The sequence below is a fragment of the Solanum dulcamara genome, chromosome 4 (assembly GCF_947179165.1).
Source record: "Solanum dulcamara chromosome 4, daSolDulc1.2, whole genome shotgun sequence".
NCBI lineage: Eukaryota > Viridiplantae > Streptophyta > Magnoliopsida > Solanales > Solanaceae > Solanum > Solanum dulcamara.
Window position 1 is genome coordinate 37,098,340 of NC_077240.1, and position 15,685 is coordinate 37,114,024.

At 34.7% G+C, this 15,685-nt stretch overlaps 1 long non-coding RNA gene across 1 annotated transcript; it reads right to left on the minus strand.

Moving 5' to 3' along the window:
- Positions 1-577: 577 nt before the first annotated feature.
- LOC129884987 (uncharacterized) lies at positions 578-6,063 on the minus strand. The gene is made up of 3 exons (XR_008766014.1): positions 5,858-6,063; positions 5,713-5,782; positions 578-871 (listed from the first exon to the last, which is right to left on the minus strand). It is a non-coding gene; the product is annotated as an uncharacterized LOC129884987 (long non-coding RNA).
- Positions 6,064-15,685: the final 9,622 nt, after the last annotated feature.

Below are 15,685 nucleotides of genomic sequence, written 5' to 3' on the forward strand. Positions count from 1 at the left end.
CAAATAACATTAAATAAAAATTTCTTTTTCCCATTTTTACAATTATTGAAAAACTTTTCTCATTGAGAGAAAATTATGAAAAATAATTCAGCAAATATGTTACTAACAATAAACACTTTGTTACGTATAATTTACCATGTATAGATACTTGCATTTTCTGGACATTGGGTGGTTAATAAAAAAAATAACTAAAAAATTACTTCCGCGTCCATCTTCTGAAGTATGAAGAAGAAATTGTTTGAGAGTATATGTGTGGTCAGTGGTGGTTGGAATCAAGTTTTATTGTAGTCTAGTCATATCTCTAGTATAATGGGTGAAAATCATTTATCCATCAACTTTGTATAAAAACAAAACTCCTTTAATTATGACTAATAGACATTCTCTGCTCTTTATCTTATACAATATCTATTTTGTCCTTGACATTTTCAATATTCCATTTATGCAATATCGTTTATATTGTATATAATATTTATTTTTCTTAATGTAAATACTTATGATTTTTATGTAGGCTCATTAATATTATAAATAGAATAAGGGGGAACTCATAAAACAATATCACACAATAAAAAGGTGGAGGAGGAAAAGAAATATACTAACACAATGAAGGGTTCTATCATACTTGAGTCGATGAGGGAAGGGTGTCAGCACCACTCCTCCACAAAGGAGTGGATATCACAAGAATTTGGTAACTATCAAGGGAAGGGTAATGGATCAACATGCAGTAACATCAATAAAGAAGGAACAATTAGTACAATACATAATAAAACAAGAGGTGAGAAATCTGATCAGGCTAAGACTAGTGAAACCCTATATTAGCAGCAACCAAGAGAAGTAGTTGATAATGAGAAGGAAATCCAGATCAAGCCAGCATCTACATACAAGGTGGAAACAGAGAATTATGCAAATTTAAATAAAGAAATTAATGAAAACGCTATGGAGCTTGACACAACACTTGTGATGATTGAAAGTAAGAATGCAGATCTTAACCTTTTATTAACAGAAGCTGAGTATCAGATTCCACTTTAAATAATTTATGAAGAGACACTTATAGAGAAATACCCACCGAACAATGGGGAAAACCTAGGTGAGTTAACTATTGAAAAATTAGAATCCTCAAAGATAGTGAAAAGCAGTAAAGGAGGACAAAAATCACCTCCTATGGAAAAATTACATGTTTTCGTTACACATCAAATAAATAAAGATATGTAGTTAACAAATCAGGACAGTAATGGTGCACATGGTTTCCAGGAAGATAGAGAAGAAGCAGAAAGTGAAATAAATGCAACACAGATTCTAAGCTGTATCAAGGTCCACAAAAGGTAAAGGGAAGAGGGACATAAATTCTAAGCCTATAAGGATACAATCCAAGAGGTAGTGAAGACATCTTTTATATGACTATTAAAGTTTTATTTTGAAATAAGATCTATGAGAACTCAAAATGCTTTTCATATAGTTCAAATATTAAACAGACATCATGAGCCTAGTTAAAGCCTTTTCAAGACTCTAGGCAGATTCAAAATTTCAAAAGAAGATTGGGAATGAATTATGTTAACTATAATGCTAATGACCAAATATGGATAACGATCACATTCAAGTGGGAGTGCTTTCAGACACTGATCAATAGATTTCCCTACAGTTGACTGTTGAAGATGGCAAACAACTTCTTATAACTATAATTTATGCTAAATGTTTTGCCGAGGAAAGGTTAGAACTATGGGATGACTTATATTCCATTAATCATATTTTTTTCCATGCCATGATTATTTGTAGGTGACTTTAATATTATTATGGGGGATGAAGAGAAAATAGGTGGGCTTCCAGAGTATTCTCAAAAGTATGAAGACTTTATTTTTTGGTATTAACTCTTGTGAATTGTATGATATTAATTTCTCTGGCAGCCCTTTTACTTAGTGGAATGAAAGAGCTGATCAGGAGTGTATTTTTGATAGAGTTATTTTCAATCATGCACTGCAGGAGTTGGTGGGCAACATGGAGATTCAACACCTTTTCAGGACTGGTTCTAACCATGCTCAATTCTTTTAACTTGTGGGGTCATATTAAAAAGATCGCAAAACCTTTAAAAATAGGTTTTTAAAATTTTGGACTAGAAGAGAAGATTTTAAATATGTGATTAAAGAAACTAATGTTGATTACCTAGTGATTATATTTATTCAATGAAAGTTGAGTCAAAAAAAGACTAAATAGCATTATCTAAGTGTAGCAGAGATAAATTTGGGGATATATTCAACCAATTGCTGATTAGAGAGGAAATCATGAGGATAAAGAAGGATCTATTGGAACAACCACCTTTAACAGCTTGTAGGTATATGCTTCAGCAAGTTCAAGCTGAATATAAATTATACCTTCAGTATGAAGAGGAAGTTTGGAGGCAAAAGGCTACTATTTAGTGATTTTTAGAGGGAGATAAGAATACAAAGTTTTTTACTAGTTAATAAAGGGAAGAAAGAAGAGATTATCTATTAGCAGAATTCTAAAACCTGATGGGAGTTGGGTTGAAACTAACGAAGATATTGCTAGTGAGGCTCTGAGCTTTTATCCAAACTAGTTTACTGAGACTGAAACTAATTTTGAGCTCACTCTATTACATCATAGTCATCCTCAGGTAACTGCTAAAAAAATACTTATTTAAAGGGTATGCCTGATGCAGAAGAGATAAAGAGAGTTGTGTTTAAACTAAATAGGAATAGTGCTTGTGGACCTAATGGTTTCACAAGTCATATCTATCAATCTTATTGGGATATTATTAGAGTTGATCTAATTGGAGTTGTTCAGGATTTCTTTTAGGTTAATTCCTTACCCAAGTCCGTCACTCATACTAATCTGATTCTAATTCCTAAAAAAAGCCATGTTCAAACCTTTTCAGGCTTATGACCAATTAGGTTGAATAACTTCATTAATATGGTGATCTCCAGGACTTTACATGATAGGTTGGAAGGTATATTACCTAGAGTGATTTCTCAGAATCTGTCAGGGTTTGTAAAAGGCAGGAAAATCTCTAAAAATATTCTTCTAACTCAAGAAATTATCACTAATATTAGAAAGAGAGGAAAACCTTCTAATGTTGTAATTAAAATAGACATGGCCAAAGCATATGACAGAGTAAAATGGAGATTATTGGTGAATGTATTCGAAAAAATGGGTTTTAATGCAAGTGTGATGCATATGATTTGGAGAATAGTAGCTAATAATTGGTACTAAATTCTCATCAATGGTCAATCCCATGGATTCTTTCATTCCACTAGAGGGATCAAATAAGGTGATCCCTTGTCCTCTGCTCTTTTCATCTTAGCAGCTAAAGTGTTATTTAGAGCTTTAAATCAGTTAGTCTCTAAATCTGATTTTAAAAGCTTTGAGATGCCTAAGTGGAGTGAGAATTTAAATCATCTTGCTTATACATATGACACCATTATTTTTGCTACAGCCGAAAGGCAATCTTTACTTCTGATCATGAGGGTTTTAAAAGAATATGAATGTCTATTAGGACAAATGATTAATATGGAAAAAAGTTTTTTTATATGTATAGCAAGGCTGCAAATGCTCATGTACAGGTGGTTGAGGAAGCTACTGGATTAGCTAAAGGTCATTTTCCAGTGATGTACTTAGGGTTCCCAATAGTTCATGCAAAGAAGAAGAAGATTTATTTCAACGAGCTGGTAAAGAATATTCAAATCAAACAACAATTGTGGAAAGGTAAGTTATTATCCTTTACAGGCAAAGCTATTATAATCTCTCATGTATTAGAGCATTCTATCTATTTTCTCTCAGTTCTTGTTCCTTCTTCCTGTATGATTAAAGATATTCATATTTGCAAAATTCTTATGGAACTTTAAAGAGGAAGGGATGGCAAAACATTGGATGACTTTGGAGGATATCTGTTTACCTAAGGAGGAAGGTTGCCTTAGTTTTAGGTTCTTAATTGATGTGTCTAAGGCTTTATTTGTTAAGTTGTGGTGTAACTTTAGGAAAAAGAATACCTTGTGATCCAATTTCATGTAGAAAAAATATTGCAAGAGATATAGACCTCAAGTTATTAAAAGAAGAGGAGGCTCACAAGCCTGGAAAAAGATATTGCAGGCCAGGGATAGTATTGATCAGAAGATTTGGTGAGAACCTAGGTGTGGACAGGCTAGTATGTGGTTTGATAACTGGTCCTAATTGGATGCTTTATATTATATAGTTCCTATCAATCAGAGTAATGATCCTACTCTGGATGAGGTGAATCAAAGTACTCTTAATGGAATGTGGAAAGAAAATATGATGCTTGGATTGTTCAATGGTGAGGTATGTGATCATGTACTTAAGGTTTTGGGTGATTATCAAGTATCTGAAGAGAGAGATATGCCATGGTGGATGCCTAATTCTAAAGGAAAGTTTATTGTAGGGTCTACTTAGGATATTTTTAAAAATAGAAAAGAGCATCAAGAAGGTATAATGAACATTTGAAAAAATGGAATACCTTTCAAAGTTTCTTTTCAATTGTGGAGAATTTGGCTACAGAGAATCCCTATAGGGAAAGTTCTGATAAAAAACATAATAATTGATTGAATGCTATGTTGTTGTTGTGGAAATAATGCTCAAGAATAATTTAATCATTTATTCTTCTTTTTTCCTAATGCTAATTTCCTGTGAAGGTGGTTTGCGGGGACAACTGACTTACAATGTCCTTTTGATCAACTAAGGCAAACCCTATATAGGTAGTAGAATGAGGAATGTGTGGCTAAACTTAGACCACTTTACAAGGTAGTCCCTACATTCATTATTTGGCAATTATGGAAGAGGAGAAATATGATAAAACATGGGGGAAATATGTCTAAACATTCTATGGTGATGGAGGTTGATAGAAATATTTACCTGATGGCTAGATACATGTATCCTTGGCTCACAGGAATGTCCAACACCTGGCCACTTATAGTATAGTTTATTAAAGCTTATACACCTTTAATTGGTACCAATATTGTGAGGTGGGCATGCCCAGATCCTAAAATTTTCAAATGCAACACAGATGGCTCCTCTAAAGTTAATTTAAATATCAGCTCTATATCCTTTTTATATGAGAAATGATAGGGGAGATCTTATTGCAGTAAAAGCAAGGAGGTTTGAGTTATGTTCTACAGTTGAGGCTGAGGTGAAGGCATTTAAAGATGGCTTAGATTATTGTTTGAGTCACAACCATGTCCCTCTAATTGTGGAGCTCTCTCATAATGAAAAAGATATTAAATGGTTTATAGGAGATACCATAGGTTATTTTAGGGGATATCAGAGCTATTAAAAGAGAGTTGGAGAACAGAGAAGTGTCTATAGTGCATACCTACAGAGAAGGGAATAAATTGACTTATTTTTTAACTAACCTAGTTTCTAGTTTTTCAAGTGCACATTCCATTCAGTATTCTAACTCTCTGGAGTTACCAGGGAATGCTAAAACAATTTTACAAACGGACAAGCAAAGCATACCAAATCTTAGGACAAAAAAGGTGAAAAACAACAACTTGAACAACAATGTCATGAATGAAAGCTAACAGTATGAACTTGAACATAAAAAGGCAACATATATCTCTAATTTCGAGAGGAAAGATGGATAAAAAGGCTATGTATTTTAAGATGCAAAGTTCAAATCATAGATATATTGGAAAAGGGATATCACACTTTGTTTTGACTAGGGAAGAATCTAAAATTGATTGTACATGGTCTGACCTTGATGATTGATGTTATTCCAGATCCATGGGTCTGAGGCAGTGGTATTAGTTCTTTGGAGCTCAACCATCTCAAGATATGGAAATGGGTCAATATTTATAACAAAAAGTTGATTCAAGAGATTAAACTTGGGTCGGGACCTTACATTTAACAATAATCGATCTTCACCTTGGAGCTGAAGAAGTATTCAAAGAGGATGAATCCATGGCACTTATGAGAGATTAAGTTCCTAGGTGGATGTCCTCAAGCTCCTCGTTCTTTTGTCATCGCCGTTTCTATGAAAGGTCTCGTCAGAGTCTTCGCTGGTGTCTGCAATGAAGACACAAAGAAGACAACTGAAGATTCTAGATTTAAAGTGTCTTTATGTTGTCTTTATGTCATGATCCAAACCACCAACTTTGCGAGATCTACTCTAACACCTAGTTAGGAGAACCTTTACACCAATTTTAAAATCAAGCCAAGGGAATTTATGAAAATATAAGAAATCCCTTTATTAAATAAAATAGTTGTGAGCAAACACTAAAAATGCCTTCCAATGAACTAGTCTAAATAGGTATAAGAGCATGTAAGAGTACAGTTTATAAATACGAACAAAACACAACTCCCATCATAAGGAAGGAAAAGTAGAAGCTAGTGGAGAATCATCTTCGTCTTCACTTAAGAAACATCACTGACCCTACAACCAGACTACGTCAAGTGGCATGTCAAGAGTAGTATTAGTACAAACAACACATACTGGTAGGCATCATCAGTCAACTCGATACCAACTACATAATATACAATAATTAACAAGAGAAGCATGCACTTAAGAAAACTACACCGCTCAATATTTAAATATGAAATTCTATCATCCCCACTTTCCTCATCCACACCATTTGAGACTAACACTAATCTCTTCTTTTTGGTCCGCTTCCAACTCCAGTACAAATCAAGTCCTAGACCGGCTACCATACTTTATACAAGTTTTCACTACCGCAACCTAGTCCTTTCGCCAAATGGTCTAACATAACAAGATTAGTAACCGACCCAGACTGAACTATCTCTTCCCAAGGTCTAGTCTAGTCACTCATCTCCTATATCAACCCCTCTAGTTCTCACTGATACCTTGCATACTAGAAATCCTAAACACATTTAAACACCACAATATGATAAAATTAAGTATATGCAGGGATCGCACTACTATTACCTTTCCTTAAGCATCGCTCAATTTCTAGGGTCAATCTCTATACAACAGTCAACAATAGCCCTCTCACCTTAATTATTACATAAGATGGGTCTAGTCATTTAGGTAGTGCTAATTTCTTTTACCACAGTCCTCCCCCATAAAATCACATTTAATCACAGTCACACAATAGTTGGTTCGTTCTCTTCAAGAAACCATAGTGCATAAATGGTCCTCTCATGAGACCGTACCAAATCTATGTGTATACATGTCATAATGTGACACCTGATCCCTATAAATATATATGTTGGAATATGACATCCGATCCCTATATGTGTTGGAAAGTGATTCTCGATCCTTATAAATATATGTGTCAGAATGTGACACTCGATTTCTATAAATATATATGTCAGAATGTGATACCCGATCCCTATAAATATATGTGTTGAAACATGAAATTCGATTCCTATAAATATATGTGTTAGAACATGACACCCGATCGTTATAGATATATGTCTATATATATATATATATATATCAACCACAATCACAATCACATTCACAATCTCCAATGGATATTTCACATACTTGCACTGTTAAGTAACAGGTTCATTTCATACAATTGATCTCAGGATTCATTTCATTAGCTTCGTTACATCTTTCCTAGTCTCACACATATAGACAATACTATCAACTACAGTAACAAGCACATGTAGCATAGATAGGAATGTAAAAACCACCACCTACAAACACAGGAAATCAAATAGGTTCTTTCATAAGGTTTATCAACACAGAGTCATTCATGTTCAACCTTTAATCTCATGATACACATTACTCAAGTCGTTACAGAGAATAATAGTTATGAACACACATAATTGTATAAGCCTATATCTATATGCACTCCAATACCCATAATCCCCAGGTCTTAGGATTCCATTATGACCCAACTATTATTTACCTTTAATCTTACAAGAGTCATTGGTCCTCTAAACACATTATTAATAGGGTCTATCTTTAAATTCGTGACCAATACCATTTGGTACAACCAATTAGGACCCCAGAATATGCATATAATTGATCTACAAAGTAATTAACGACTTTTAGCCACCCCAAACTCCGTGCCCATAGGCCTAAGAATGAAATCTCCCATTAAATACAGTATAACATAAGTTCAAACAAATTTACAACTACTTAAGTGAAATAACCTAGTCTATATCGGCGCCAAGTAGCTACAGGAGGATTTTATCAGATGATTGTTGAATTTCAGATGGAGGAGAAATGGATACGGGCTTAAAATTCATGGTTTGTATCCTCCCTTACACTAGAAATCTCTCCCTCTCTTATCCCTAGGCCTAGAGAAGCTTTTCCGAGGGTTTTTGGTTGCCCGTCGCCTCTTTTGGATCTTAGGGGAAAAGATAGGAAATAAGAATTTATGGCTTTTTAATTATGTCCCAATTGTTCTACTACGGCGGGATCCATTCTGCCATGGCAGCACTATTGTGGTGGGATATCTCCTGCTGTCCTACTATGGCAGTTCCATGCCGTCATGGTAGGATCTCTCTCACTATGGCAAGATGATACAGTTCTCAATAACTTATTTCATGAGATTTTGATCCCACCTAATTAAAAATGGTTCGAATCATTACAATAGATACCAATTTACCCCTCGTACATCCCTAAACGATAACAGAGGAGTGGGCACAAGTTGATTGCAGTTCTTCAAGCCAGCGAGACTACTCACTCATAGAAAATAAAGGACCTTATATTTTGAGATTTTACTCAAAACAAACCTTGCTAAAAGACTAAATCGGGAAGAGTGATTTGAAACATGAAATATACCCCACTGACCAATTCTAAACCAGCTATGGCAGGGCGATCCCATCCTGGAGATGGAATCCTAATATGGTAGTGAGTATCACGCCCTGGAGGTGCCGCTGTGGCGACAACCATGCTGCCATGAAGGGAAATTGAAAACAGTTTAGAGGAGAAACTAAATGGTTTCTCCTCATTTTTCCCTCCACTCCCTCCCAAATCCCAAAACTCCCTCAAACACATTGCTCTGAACGTCAAATCTAAGGTAATGATCTTATTCTGTACTCTATTTATTTCATTACTTACTAAACAATGATTACATGACGGGAATCGATTGGGTAGAATGGGATTTTGGGTAGTTTGTTTTTTGAAATCTTTAATAAGGGTTTCCCGATTTGATACAATATCATAGCATGGATACTTCTCTTACCTTACCAATGCTCCCACAACGTTCAGAGCATAAGAATTATGGAAAAACGAGGCTAAAATGTTTCCAAAAAGGATGGGGGAGCCGGAAGGGTGTTCTTGGTTGGAACTTAGATTTGAGCATGATTTAGGAGTTTAAATATTAGAATTTTTGAATATTTAGGTACTAGGGTCTTTAGGAACACTGATATGACAAATATTTTTGAAAAATAAAGTTTTTAAGGAGAAGGGGGTGCTATGAAGCACCCCAGATTTGTTGTACATGAAGAAGACTGCCATGACAGCCTTGCTTCTTCTATGGACGCCTCGCCAAGGAAGGATCCTAACGCCATAGCGGGAGGATAAAAAATAGTGGCCTCCCAAGCCATTTCTCAACCTGGTTTCCTCATGCACCCATACATTTTTCTATCTCATATTTTAAACCTATACTACTATAATCTTGAAGGTCTTGAAATATAAATGGCTAAACTCAATGAAGCTGAACTCTCCTTTATCGTGTTTACCAAGCTGACCAATCGAGAGAGGTACTGGGACTGGCGACACAACAAATTCCTTTATGAAAGGGCCTTCCACATGCTGGCCTGGAGGAAATAGCTCCGGCCTTCTGTGCTCAATTGACAGGGTTCAGCTCGGACCCACTTGTGGAGGCTAAACCTGAAGCACTTACTGGGTGGGTGAGGGAAGAGGGACTTCTATGCCCTCCTCCCTACTATGTTGGGATGATCCTATACCCTTCATCTACCTTCATAGGGTAGAAATCCCGATGAGTTCTCAGTTCATCAACATTGTGCTTGAGGTACTGGAGGTTTCAAATGATGATTATGAGGCCAAGCTGAGGGAGATGGATATAGTGTTGTTATGGGACACACTAGTGGAGGAGGAGCACCAAGATCGGGCGTATTGGTGAACTTTCAAGGGCATCACCAAAACCTACCTGTCGGCTAAGAGGTGGCTGAACCTAGTGGCTAGAAAGATCCTCTCTTCGGGAGACCGGGATGATATGTCATATATTTGGGCCCTTGCATTAGCTTGTATAATGACCAGCATCAGACTGAATTTGGCTGCATAGATAGTGTACAAATGAAAGATCTTCTACAAAGCCAACAGGAAGGCATTATTCCTTTCGGGGCTTGTGATAGCGAAGTGCAAGTGGGCGAGGGTCCCATTCATGGACGCATATGATGTTCTACATATAGATACCCCTTCCACCTCTTTTGATCAAATAGGGATCTACTGTGGGAAGGAAGAAGAAGAGGACATGTGGGGCTGAGAGTAGCCGGGTGGCAGTCAAGGTAGATGATGAGGAGGAGGAAGATAAGGGCGCCCACCCTTCCTAGTCATAGCATCCATTCTCCAGCGACTGCGTAGAGGAGGACTTGGCTACTGTTCGGAGGTCCATGGGAGATACCACTACTGGGAACTTATACTTAGTTCCACCTACCACCATTCTCGAGGTTGAGATGCTCTGCCGCCAGCTGAGGCAAGAGAGGAGAAAGGTCCTTGAGAGGGATCGCCTGATGGTTAGGATGTGGAAGACAATCAAGGTGATCTTTTCTTGCATTGACCCTTGAGAGAGTTTGCCAGACTTGATCCAGAGGATTTCACAGAGTTCACTATTTTGAGCGAGGCAAAGGCTGGTGAAAAGGCCTCAAAGGACCTGGATTCGGACGAAGACACTTCCCCTCCCTCTAGTTAGAGATTTTCAGAGCTACTGATTTTAGGTTGCCCTTTTTGGGCATGTAACAAACAATTGTTTTGTTTCTTGTTGTCACTCGGTTTTGTAAGCACATAATTGCTTGAATCTCTATTTCTTGGCCGAAATTGATTAGTCGTTTGTTTAACACATATCTCTATTATTTCACATGCTCTAAAACTAAAAGTTTAGTCAATACAAACCTTGAAACTGAGTTTTCAACAAAACAGGTCAAAACAGAGGAGAAAAACTAAGGTTCTGTATCGCCCTGTCCCGACATGGCAGAAGAATTCCCGCTATGGCAAGGTCAACCCACCATGGTGATCCTGGAGGGGGCCAATAACCAGGGAATTTTTCCTGGATGTCTTTCCTTCTATCCCGCTCTTTGGGACTGCTCATTGGCTTCCGGAGTCAATATTAAAATAAGGGATCATCTCTATTATATAGACATCGATAGAGTTTACCCAATATCAAACCCAATAAGACACCCACTCAATTTTCTTTTATTATTAAGCAAAAACCATATGAATATCACACAACTTGTTCATTAGTCATCGTAAAAATTAGGATTAGACCATTGTTCTCATGAGTCCAACTCTTTTTCTTATTCACATGTTCATAAAGGCTCAATTAATTCTGCCTACTTGCAAATTTTTAACATTTACGCAACTAGTCTTTGCACTTAGTTATTTATTTCAGGCAACATATAGTTCACCAAACCTCATATTATCTGTGTAAGTACAATTCATATATCATATCATTCATGTAAGCACAATAAATCACCGTCAATCAGGCAGGCATCAATATGCATAAAATTACAAAAATTCAACTACACCATACAAACAAGTCAATTAATTAATTTATTTTTTCTCATGAATGACCATTAGTTGATCATCCATGCATTTACTCAACATTAAGGCTAGATACCAATTGGAACCTCATCGGTTCTAATTTCTCTTGCTTGTGTCCCTTCAGCCGTGACAACGACATCCAATTTATTTAATTAAGATACCAATTGGAATTCGGAGATACTAATTAGACTCAACCCATACCACAAGCGACAAACTGCACGAAAGGAGAGAGTAAATACAACGATTTCCTAGAATGCTTCATAGTTTCCCGAAGATTAGATGTGGATGTCAACACACAAATTCAGAGGAGTCTATTCCATACTTGGTCTTACACTGAGAGATCAGTAACCTGGCCTCTGATACCAACTTGTCATGAGCCAACACATCGGGATGTGTGGGCACCTATTCTAACACCTAGCTAGGAGAACCCTTGCACCAATTTTAAAATCAAGCCAAACGGAAGTTATGAAACCACAAGATATCTCTTGAAAATAATAAAATAGTTATGAGCATACACTAAAACGTCCTCCCAAGGAACTAGTCTAAATAGGTACAAAAGCATCCAAGAGTACAATTTATAAATAAGAACAAGGCACAACTCCCACCATAAGAAAGGGAAAGTAGAAGCTAGTGGAGAATGATCTTCGTCTTCACCTAAGAAACATCACTGACCATGCAATCAAACTATGACAAATAGCATACCAAAAGTAGTATCAGTACAAACAACATATACTAGTAGGCATCATCGGTCAATCTGATACCCACCGCATAATATACAATAATTAACAAGAGAAGCATGCACTTAAGAAAACTACACCACTCAATATTTAAGTACGGAATTCTATCATCCCTATTTTTCTCATCCACGCCATTCGAACATAACACTCATCTCTTCTCTTTGGCCCGCTGCCAACTCCAATATAAATCAAGGCCTAGCCTGGCTATCACATTTTATATAAGTTTTCACTACCACGACCTAGTACTTTGGCCACATGGTCTACCATAACAAGATTAACCAACCCAGACTGACCTTTCTCTTCCCAAGGTCTGACCTAGTCACTCAGCATCTATATCAACCCCTCTTGTTGTCACTGCACACCTTCCACACCTTCAATCCTGAACACATCTAAGCACCACAATATGATAAAAACAAGCATATGCAAGAATCACACAACTATTATCTTTCCCTAAGCATTGCTCAATTCCCATAGTCAATCTTTATACAACAGTCAACAATAGCCCTATCACCTTAATTATTACACAAGATGGATCTGATCAATTATAGTAGTGCCAATTTCTTTTACCACAGTCTCTCCCCATGAAATCACATTTAATCACAGTCATACAACATTTGGTTCTCTTCAAGAAACCATACCACATAATTGGTCCTTTCATGGGACCCGTACCCAATCTATGTATATATGTGACAGAACGTGACACCCAATTCCTATAAATATATATGTCAGAACGTGACATTCGATCCTTATAAATATATATGTTGGAATGTGACATCCAATTCCTATAAATATATGTGTCGAAACGTGACACTCCGATCCCTATAAATATATTTGCTCAATTTACTTATTACTCAAAGATTGATATTAAGAATATTTGACAACAATTTGTGTTACTTGGTTGGAAAGAGTTAATCTACTGTAAATTATTTTATTGGGATTAATGATCGTAATGAAATGATTTTACATGTACAGTACGTTGATGCCCTTACTTTAATAGTGCTAGGTTGCTTTGAGTAACACGTAGTAATTTGTATAATAAGATAAAAAGTTTGCCTTCATAGAGATCTGTTTTGGAACAATCAATAAATTTTGAAAATTGCAGCCTGAAATCAAACAACAGAAGACGCCTAAGGTAATTGCTTAAGGAGGTTGCATGTACGCCCAGTTGAAGGGCGGGATTTATTTTTTTTAGATGAGAAAATATTTTGAAATGGTAACGAGCAAAACTTTAAATTTTGATACACATATTTAAAATCTCAATAAATAATAAATTTAATGAACATTAAAAAAAATAAAAATCTAGATAACTTAAATTTAAACTCATCATTTTATATTATGAAATAAAAGAGGAGAAAACTCAACTGCTTATGACATTTAACGCACAAAAAATTAATGCAAAATCAAACTAGCAAAAATTATTAAAATACAGTGACAAAAAGTACAAAGAGGGGGGAGGAGTTTAATATGTTGTAGTAATTTTGACAATATAATGAAGTGTTTATAAAATACACATATTATTGTTCACCAATTTTAAATTGAAGAGATGTGAACAATAAAATAAAAATGCAAAAAATTTAAAATTTCATGAGTAAATAAAATAAATTTATTTATTTTATATTTGTAAGAAGAGCATTTGATAATTATATTAACCATTTAATAATCTAATAAAAATCAACATTAGCAATCTAATAATTTTAAATAGTGAACAATGTAATGAATAAAAACATGAAACATAAAAATTATTTGATAATTACATGATTCATTGTCTCTATTCATATAGATTTGGTTATGGGGATTAGGGGCAGGGAGAAGTAAGGGTGAGTATTTTTCATTGAGGAACAATATGATAGTTCGACTTTTTAAAGATTATATAGTTTAACATATTAAAACAAGATATTATAATCTAAAATAATTAGAAATAATTTTTTAAAAGTTATCTGCACATCGCACGAGTACGTATACTAGTTAATTATATGATAGAGATAAAGTTTCTACAAAATTGGAAGACAAAGAGGACTATGAAATTGTTTTAAACTATATAATTCTTAGTAAACTTTATCTTTACCTTTAAAACTAATTTTAATAAACTTAATCTTTCAAAAAAAACTTTATAATTTTATAGTTGCAATTAATAACTACAAAAAAATGTGGAAGACTTAATTTAAAGATGTCATCCTTCAAAGAATACCTACATATATTATCGGTTTTTATATTCAAATTATAATCTTTATTTTTGAATTAAAATAAATAATATAAAATAATATGAAGAACATAAATTTTGCCAAAAAGAATACAATACACTCTTTGAGATTCATATTGAATTAGTTGATGCCCAAATGCATTAAAAATTTAAAAATTTAATATAATAAGGCAATCTTTCTTCAACAAAAAATGCAACGTGCGTGATAATGTTTGAGGAAAATGGAGAATTGAGATGTTACGTGGGAGATTCAAATATAAATATACATATTCTTTATATTTAATATAAAAATAATATATATATATATATATATATATATATATATATTAGAATGTGTTACAAGAAATTATGTGCTAATCAATAAAGTACCAAGAAAATCAGTTATGTAACTGACTAGGAAGAAAACACCTTAAATAGGCTAATTGATGTTACATAATAAAACTTATTTTCCATCAAAACAAAAGCTATTCAATTACAGTTGTTCAATTTTCTTGTCTTCATCCAAAATTTATCGCAGCATCGGATTAAATGAAGAAATCATCACTAAAAAAACAAAAAATATGCGCAATAATATGGACATTTATTTTAATAAAATAATAAGATAAAATGGGTGACAAAAGTTAGCATTTAAAAAGCTAAATGACTTAAATTCTCAATAAAAGTGATTTATTTTTGTTTACATAATCAAATGTATTTATTTTTATCAAAAATCAAATGAACAAAATGAGAATGGAAAAGATAACTTACTTCAATGTAACATCCCCTAAAAACGTTGTATACGATGTTTCAATTTTTGCCTAAACATGATACAACCTCTGTATTTTGGTCATAACTTTTCATAGGAATATCCAAATTGAGTGATTCAAATTTCTGAGTAACCACACGATCATTACCTACAACTTTTATGAAGACCATATCTTAAAATTCGGAGGTTAAGTAGGTCAAATAAATTAATTTTTGTAAGGTAGGATGCTGTGACGGAAATGAGTGTTTATAGAAGAAAAATCATATCTCACTGTAGGTTTATCTAAATTGGTTTATTCTTGAACGATATGAAACTAGAATTCCATATATACAATTCTTATGAAGACA